Source organism: Rattus norvegicus, chromosome 15 (genome assembly GCF_021556685.1).
Source record: "Rattus norvegicus strain SHRSP/BbbUtx chromosome 15, alternate assembly SHRSP_T2T, whole genome shotgun sequence".
Classification (NCBI taxonomy): Eukaryota; Metazoa; Chordata; class Mammalia; order Rodentia; family Muridae; genus Rattus; species Rattus norvegicus.
The window spans coordinates 107,388,449-107,398,577 of NC_141548.1; positions in this window are offsets into that span (position 1 = coordinate 107,388,449).

Below are 10,129 nucleotides of genomic sequence, written 5' to 3' on the forward strand. Positions count from 1 at the left end.
TTTGTAAGGAGACAACATGCCACACCGCTGCCAAGAAAACAAGTTTATTTGACCCAGAAAAACACTCAAATTCAGACAATGAAGCTATTTATGGTAAAAACAATATTAAAACAAAGATACTGTAGTGTTTAGAAATTGAAAAATCATAAAATTTCTGACTTCTGTTCACTTATAAAGAAGAGCAAATAGAACTGTTCATCTGAAGGAAGCATTCCCATTGCATTTAAGAATTGTTTTAATGCAGTCATATTATGGTTTATATATCTTTAAATTTGGGGCAAAAGGCTTGTCAAACCACAAAGTTCATTATAAATAACACTAATATGAATTGTGTAATATATAAACCAATGGAGTGAAATACTGTAAAAAGAAATTACAGGTGGCCAAAGATTCTACAACTTAAACACACACATACTTTCTTCTCTATTATATATACAATATATATATATATATATATATATATATGATACATTGCTAATGTGATTAAGAAAAACAATTGAATAAGCTTTAACACAAATATTGAGAAAAATAATTTAATGAACTTAAGCAAAGACAAAACTACATAGAAAGGGAAATGGCTAAATTAAAATGTAAGTGATAAGGCTGGCATGGTCGAGTAGAAAATGGCTTAGGAGGAACAGACAGAAGCACTGTTGCAAGTTCAAAACAAACCTAGTCAACATAGTAAGTTTCAGGCCAGCTATGGCTACAGAGAAATGCACTGTTTAAAAAGAAAACTAACACACAAAAGACCCCCTAAAAACATAAACTGTGTGATAGAATCACTCTAATTTTAAATCAGAAGAAAAATAATTGTGACTGGTGTAATAATCAATGGGTAAATGAATGATATGTAATGAATTCTTAAACTAACAAATAAAAAGACAGTTGAATTAATAATAGTGAACCATAAAATAAGTTATTATTAAAGAAGGAATAACAAACATATGGTAAAAACTTCAACCTTGCAAGTATTAAGAGATATGCAAATGAAGTGACATTGTCAATTTCCATAACGCTAAAATTTTTAGCACTCAATGTTGAGAAAATTTTGCTGACATATTTTGCTTGATGTACACAAGTAACAGAACCATAAAATTTAGTTGTGAAGATTTAAATTAAAATTTTAAGGTAATTTTTAATTAATTAGAAAAAATTTGAAGTATCTGGTAACATTCAAATTTACATAATGTTTTACATAAAAATATGACTTGGATAATATCTCTTCACAATGATTGTATAGACATAGGACATATAAATGATAGATATGAAGCATTTCTACCATAGGCATAAATGTAGAAATAATAAAGGAATTTGCCCACGGTTTAAATGTAGCCTTTAATCTACAATGAACAGAGGAAATCATTTCAGGCAGAATTGACAAAATAAATTAACAGTCTCCAGACTTTTCTGAAAATTAATCCATGGATTCTGAGATGGAAAAGAGTACTATTTAAAAATTTTTTATTGCTGTGTATATCCATTCTTTACTATTCCTTAATAAAAAGAAAACTAAATTCTGAACACTTTTTAAATGTCTGCATATGCTGCCAAGCTGTCTTAGACATGTAATCTTGGCAGTTGGGGAGACTGAGTCAGGAAGATTGCCAAGAGTTAATGCCTGGGCTACATAGTGAGACATATATATATATATATATATATATATATATATATATATATATTATGAGGACTCTGTATCTGTCTTCAGACACACCAGAAGCAGGCATCAGATCCCATTACAGATGGTTGTGAGCCACCATGTGGCTGCTGGGGATTGAACTCAGAACCTTTGGAAGAGCAGTCAGTGCTCTTAACTGCTGAGCCATCTCTCCAGCCCTAAATTTTTAAATTAAACTTTATATATGCTTTTTGGTGATCTTTATTTGATTTTATAGTCTTTTGCTGCTCATTTCTAAAGATATTTAAGGTATAAGTACATTTTGGAAGTACCAGAAACCTTCATATATAATAGTATTTCATGCTTGTGAAAAGCTAACTTTGATCAAGTATTAGTTATACTAAATTGTTAATAATTAAGTCTCTTTTCAAACACAGCTACTTTTAGGGCAAGATACTTTGTTTTCCTTTTTTTATACACATAAGAAGACTTTGACCAATTGAAGTTATGTCTTCATCATGTGGCATAAATATATTGTAAATATTTGCACATTAATTTCTACATTAGATGAAACACCTGAAGTGTGGACTGTATGAAAATTGCAGTAGTTTTTTTGAGGTATGAGTCATCAATGTCACCACAATTGATCTGTTGTTGTACAGGGAAGAAACAATATTTTCTTTTGGTGATGACCTTCACTTAAGAAAAGTCCCTAGTTATGAAATCAATCAATTCTGTAAGAGTTATGTAAATGCTTCACTCCTTCTTTAAAAGGGGAACAAGAATACCCTCAGCAGGGAATAGAGAGGCAAAGTTTAGAACAGAGGCAGAAGGAACACCCATTCAGAGCCTGCCCCACATGTGCCCCATACATATACAGTCACCAAACTAGATAAGATGGATGAAGCAAAGAAGTGCAGACCGACAGGAGCCGGATGTAGATCGCTCCTGAGAGACACAGCCAGAATACAGCAAATACAGAGGCGAATGCCAGCAGCAAACCACTGAACTGAGAATAGGACCCCCGTTGAAGGAATCAGAGAAAGAACTGGAAGAGCTTGAAGGGGCTCGAGACCCCATATGTACAACAATACCAAGCAACCAGAGCTTCCAGGGACTAAGCCACTACTTAAAGACTCTACATGGACTGACCCTGGACTCTGACCTCATAGGTAGCAATGAATATCCTAGTAAGAGCACCAGTGGAAGGGGAAGCCCTGGGTCCTGCTAAGACTGAACCCCCAGTGAACGTGATTGTTGGGGGGAGGGCGGTAATAGGGGGAGGATGGGGAGGGGAACACCCATAAAGAAGGGGAGGGGGAGGGATTAGGGGGATGTTGGCCCGGAAACCTGGAAGGGGAATAACAATCGAAATGTAAATAAGAAATACCCAAGTTAATAAAGATGAAAAAAAAGGGGGGGTATTTGTTAAAATTCTGAAGCTTATGATAGGGTCAATTTAAAAACTCGTCTTTCTTAGCCAATCTTAAGGGAGAAGCTTATGATTTGAGCTCATTTTCCAGTCAATGGAAGCTTGTGGTTTGAACTTGTTTTCTAGTTGGCACGGCCACAGCCTTCCCTAGGTCAGAACCAAAAGCCATGGACTTTAGAATGCTTGTAAGAGGCTCAACATTGACAGTAGAATTATAAAATACCTATAGCCAATAGTCACATGAAAAGTTAATATAAAACTTGAAGCAAAAACAGAAAAATTAATATTATTAAATGAATACAGTATTGCATGTGCTTTACGATACCATGTCAGTAAATCAGTAAACACATTTATTAATATTGTTGAGTTAAACATTACAAAATAAAATGACTTTAATATATGTATTTGCTTGTGTGGGTGGATGTGAGTACCACGGTGCACATGTAGAGACAAGAGGACAGCACTCAGAAGTTAGCTCTCTCCTTCCTCCATATTTATTCTAGAGCTAAAACTCAGACCATCAGCCCACTGAGACATTTCACTGGCCCTAAATAAATTCATTAAATTTATATTTATATCCCTCAAAGTTTCTGTACTCAAGTTGACTAGAAAACAAAAGATACTATCTTAGTTCATTTTCTTTAATTATAACTGCATGCCACAACCGGGGTAATTTTTTAAAGAAAGTAGACTTGTTGGACTCTTGACTGTGGAGACTTGGGGTTTCAAGAACGCAGCAACAGTGCCTGCTTAGGGCCCTCTTGCTGCATCATAACATGATGAGGGCATCACCTAGTGAGGCAGAGCAAATGATAATGAGGTTTCTCTACTTGTCCTTGTAAAGTCACCATGGGGATTCTATTCATGGTCGCATCTAAACACAAGTTACTGGGCAGGTATTGAAAACACTGGGCAAAAGCTCTGATTCTTAGTACACGGCAGTGGACGTTTTATTGCTTCAAATGGAAGAAATCTTGCTGCATCAGATCACAAATAGGCTGACCTACGACAAACAGGAGAAGTGGATCCCACCTCTCTTCCCAGGTCCTCCCTTGAAAAGTACTATTGTGCCTGTCCACCTCCTTGCCATTCAACAGAGCATCAGAACACGGGATCTGACACGGACACATGGAAGCGACTTCAGAAAGATCCCTGTTATGTGACTATTAGTTTTTGAAATGTTTAATTGCAAGTTTCTTCCGAATTTGGAAGGTTCGTAGGATGAATGTACAATATGTGCTTTTGGCTATGTTAGTGACGGACAGGGAAAGAAAAGTCTTGCAGTTTTTTTCTTTTTCTTTTTTTATAACATGACTCCAGCCAGTTCTGAGGCTGAAGTGGTTTTTTGTCTGCTTTTTTTCTTTTTATTTATTTTTGTATTTATTTACTTACTTAATTATTATAAGTACACCGTAGCTGTCTTCATGCACACAAGATGTCATTACAGATGGTTGTGAGCCACCATGTGGTTTCTGGGAATTGAACTCAGGACCTCTGGAAGAGCAGTCAGTGCTCTTAACCACTGAGCCATCTCTCCAGCCTTCCAGTCTACTTTTTTTTTTTTTTTTTGGAGCTGGGGACCGAACCCAGGGCCTTGCGCTTCCTAGGTAAGCGCTCTACCACTGAGCTAAATCCCCAGCCCCTCCAGTCTACTTTTATACCACTTTAAGTACATGCAAAATAATGAGATCAGTTCTGGGTCAAGGAACAAGCAAGATAATAAACAAAATCCTGCAAACATCTTTCTAGGGGCTGGTCAGAATGACCAAGACAAAAGGACTCACACACACACACACACACACACACACACACACACACACATGCGAGCCTCCACTGACCAGGCTCTGAGCTTCTCATTTTTTTTTTTTTTTTTTTTTTTTTTTTTTTTTGGAGCTGGGGACTGAACCCAGGGCCTTGCGCTTGCTAGGCAAGCACTCTACCACTGAGCCAAATCCCCAACCCCTCTGAGCTTCTCATTAACTCAAATGTAAATGTTCCCAATCTGGGCCTATTTCCTGAGTCCAAGCCCAAAGCCAGATTATTTCTTTTGTCCTGGCCAAATTCCTGCCAAGTGTCTAGAAGCAAGTGACCCTAAAGGGCTCTCCACATTTCCCCCTTATTTCATAAACAAGACTGCGCCCATCTTAGGTCGTTCTGACAAGAATGCCTTCCTCACCCATTGAGGAATATGCATCATCAAAAGCAATGCTCTTCTTCCTTAGGTGATCAGGCTCTGTGCCGAATCTTACCCGTCCTTGGCTTGCCAGCCTGTTAATTAATAACTCTTTCTGGGGGTCCAGTTTTAGTTTCAAGCCATGTATTTTCGTAGCCAGCATGTTGTTAGTAAAGGCAAATTTTACCCCAGTGGGCAGGAATAAAAGTATTCCCAGGGGCGCAAGGCCCTGGGTTCAGTCCCCAGCTCCGAAAAAAAGAACCAAAAAAAAATTATTCCCAGGGCAAAGCTATATAAACCATTCTCAAAGCTTGACCAAGATGGAAATACTGACCTCAGGCCACAAATTATTTTATCAACAACATCTGCAGGATCAAAGCTCAGTGGAGCAGCATTCTTTAAACTCATAATCTTGGCATGCAAAGTTAAAACATCCAGAGAGGTGTTAGAATTATGCCAAATAGCCCACAAGTGCCTGTGAGCTCTTTCCCAGATAGTGACTATCACATACATGTTAGAAGTAGCACAAATCCGTTGGTGTCTAGCATGACACTCGAGATGGCTTCTTACTCTTAAACTCTGAACCTTCTCTCCAGTATTTGAATGATATTATAAAGAGCATCAGTGCTGTGTTCCACACACCTATCTAAATCCTCAAATACTCAGACAGAGCGGTAGTAACATCATTTTGTTAAATGATTAATGAAAGTAGCTGTCGTAACTTCTTGTGTTAAAGCGATGGTAGAAGCAGCAGTGCTAGCTCCTAATGCGATTAAATCTGCTACAGCAGTAATAATCAATCCCACTGCCCTCTTCCTCCTGCTTAAAGTCTGGCTCGCCTCTTCCAGTAGCTGCAAACTTTGTTCAGAACACCAGGGTCCTGTGATACTCACAGGCAGTAGAACAAAGGCTGCTCGATAAACCACCATAACAGACACTCACATTTCAATACATTAACAAAGCTAGAAAGTGTACAATCAATACAACTTACGTTAACTATTGCAGAAGACACAAAAGTAATTTTAACATGACCAATTAATAAAAGATTAGGAGTTTTGACACTCACACTGACATTTGTTAGAAATCCAGATCCTGTGCCAATTTTATCCACTGCGGATGTAACGTCATACAAGGCAATGTAACAGTGTCATACAAGGCAATCGTGAATTTTTAAATGACTCTGAAAATGTCCAGAACCAGTCTTCCAAACGAAGACTGACATTCCTTTTTTCCACTATTGGATTGATTTGTAGGCCAGTCCATGATTAAGTCAGAATAACTGGTCACATTAAAGGTCATTATAACTTCTCTCATCTGATTAAAGTTCTGAAGGCAGTTTCCACTGTCTCCATGTTCTCTGTCTCACAGGGTCTAACAGCTTGAAGCAAGGCAGTTTGTCCAATCTGGGATATGGCGAGCAAAGGTGGGTCAGGAACATATGTCCAAGACAGCTTCCCAGTTACCATCGTCAAGGCACTCAACAAGGTCCCGGTCAGCACCATTCTTTGTCCAGTGTCAGCGTCTCTCACCGATCACTCTGGCAGCTAGCACGCTCCGGCAGCATCCTGCCGAAAAAACACAAACGTGCCCCCTTCCCCATATTAATACCTGATCAGGATCACGCCATATGCTAGTAAGTGGATCCTTCCATTTCATTTAGGCAGAAGTATGCCTAGTTGTAGGGTTCCATAGACACTCAGAGAGTTCCTTGGCATCCAAATTTTAAAGTTTAAAATAAAAAGAGCGGGGCTGGGGATTTAGCTCAGTGGTAGAGCGCTTACCTAGGAAGCGCAAGGCCCTGGGTTCGGTCCCCAGCTCCGAAAAAAAAGAACCAAAAAAATAAATAAATAAAAAGAGCATGATTTAAATAATTGACTGCTGTATGGGAATATAACTCCCCCTTTTTTATTTTATGAAGATATTATTTTAAAGTTCTGCAATACGTGTTTCACAATGCCTTTTCCTAGCAGATTATAAGGAATCCCAGTAATATGGGTAATATTAAATTGTCGACAAAAGGTCTCAGATGCTTGACTGCAATAAACAGTTCCATTATCTGTTTTAATCTGATTTGGAACATCATGCGTAGAAAAACAATGTAGGCAATGAGTAATTGCATTTTTAGTGGCTTCTCCTGTTAAAGTAGTTGCAACTAGAAAGCCTGAAAAGGTGTCAATAGTCACATGAACATATTTTAATTTTCTGCAATCAGAAATATGAGTAACATCCATTTGCCATAATTGATTAGATGTAAGTACTGGAGGAGTAACACCATTATGTCGTACAGGAAGACACTGAGGACACTGAGAACAAACCTTTACAATTTGATGTGCACATTGTCTAAAAATATCAAATTGTTGTGTTAAGCTATTACTATTTTGATGATGTAAAGAATGAGATTGCTTGGCTAATTGTTCCTGTGTAAGTCCTATGATCTGCTTGGCACACAAATCTGCTGTGGCATTGCCCTTACTAAGGGGTTCAGGCAATCCAGTATGAGCTCTTTTTTTTTTAAAGATTTATTTATTATATATAAGTACACTGTAGCTGTCTTCAGACACACCAGAAGAGGGCATCAGATCCCATTACAGATGGTTGAGAGCCACCATGTGGTGGTTGGGATTTGAACTCAGGACCTCTGGAAGAGCAGTCAGTGCTCTTAACCGCTGAGCCATCTCTCCAGCCCCCCAGTATGAGCTCTTAAATGTCCTATAAAGTATGGAACAGCTTCCTTAAGTTGAGTTGTATTTGCATAAGTAATTGTAAAATTTGAGAATTAGCAGTATCTAAAAAGGGAACAATTTCAAACAGTTGCAAACCGTAATCTATTTATTAGCTATCAGGATATAAATTAAAAGCTTGATTTTTTTCAACATTTCAAAAACAGTGGCTCAGGTTGGGGATTTAGCTCAGTGGTAGAGTGCTTGCCTAGCAAGCGCAAGGCCCTGGGTTCGGTCCCCAGCTCCAAAACAAAAAACAAAAAACAAAAAAAAACCCAAAAACAAGAAAAAAAAAGTGGTTACATCACGCAATTCAATAATTTGTGCTGAAACAGGGGAAATGCAAGAGAATAAACATGTGATCCAATTACATATGCTGCCTTCTCTTTAGATGAATATATAAATGCAGTAAGTGCATTTTCTATGGGCTGCATGCATAAATTTACAGGAACTACAAAAGCATGCATAGAGGAAAATTGAAACAACTTGTCTTTTGATGATTACAATTCTGCCTCAAAAGTTTGCACATGCATAGGCCAAGTATCAGTATTCTGTAATAACCAATTTAATTGCTGTTTGGAATAAGGAATAAATATCTCATCAGCTTCTTTTCCAAAATACTCTCTTGATTCTATCCTACAATTCTGTATTAATACAGCAACAGCTTCATAATAAGGTGTTAAAACTTCCTTTGGAGAAGAAGATGAATCCACATTAATGGTCCCTTTTGCCAAAGGACTGCTGTGGGTACAACCAACAAACAATTGGTCATAGTCTATATAATGTATCTGTTGTTGACTAATAGCTTCCTCTATTTTCTGCAAAGCTATTCTTCCCTCATCAATTAATTGTCAAGGAGAATTAGGATTTGCATCCCCCTTAAGAATATCAGAGGTTTAAGTTCTCCTGTGGTAAGTTTATGGTGAGATCTTAATCCAATTAATATCTCCTATCAGCTTTTGAAAATAATTTAAATTAAGTAAACTATCTTTTCTTACTTGAACTTTCTGTGCCACAATTTGTTTAGGATATAGCTGATGTCTCAAATATTGTAAAGGATATTGTCTTTGAATCTTTTCTGGAGCAACAATTATTCCAAATATTAAAAGCTCATTGTATAAGAGAAAAGGCTTGTAGTAAAAACTTCTTCAGAGGGATCAGGTAATAAAATTCCATGTATATAATGAATAATATACACTGGAAGATTCAGAGTCCTGACTTCCTGTATTGAAGCAGTGACAATTTTTTTACATAAGGTAGGGCTATTAGCCATTCCTTTGCAAAACTTTGCGATGATATCACTTCATGGGCTCTCCAAAATTACAAGCAAGCTCACTAAGTGCAAACTCCCCACAGTCACCAGGACGCAAAGGAACAGTATAAAAACAATCCTCCAAATCCTTAATAATTATTTCCTGAAATGGCAGTTGGAGTAAGCAAACAGGCTGTAATGTCTCACAAGTTCCATAGCCTCATCAATCCTTCGCAAACCCTGCAATAAACCCTACAACAGTCTCTAACTGCTTGATTTTTTCCTTAATTATCAATCAGTGTGAGCTAGAATCCTGAGCCTGTGATCGAACTGCAAACTGCAGCCAATGAAACACTGGTGATTCAACCACAATTTTGAAGTTTCCCTTGTAACACCAGAGCACAACCACAACTTTGGAAAGGACAACTCAACCTCCATACAATCCAGTCTCTTCAAAATCAACACCAAGTCCATCACCCTCAGGCTACAAAGTTTGATTGCCAATTCCTGCACATGAACGCACAGCGGAGCAGCCTCAGTACCTCACCAAAGAGACAGCGCCCTAAATCCTATCTCTTATAATTCTGGTTTCTCGGATAAGAATTACATAAAATATTACTCAGTTTGGAGGCATCTTTAGAGACCTGTTTCCCTGGGTTGGCTCATGCCAGGTGTTGTTATCTGGAACGACTCCCACTGAGTTACCAGTTTCAGGTAAACTTTCTATTACTAATGCTACAAAGTTTTAATCATTCCCAATAACTTATAAGCCAATAATCTATAGCCAAGACGTGCAGAACATATTTATACTTTTTAAACCAGTAGAAATAAAAATAAAGTGGCTACACACATCTTATATATTTAGACCAAACACAATTTTCTTACTTTTTGCTGTAATTTCAAGAGAGGAGCTCCTTGTCACTTGTTGAAGCCA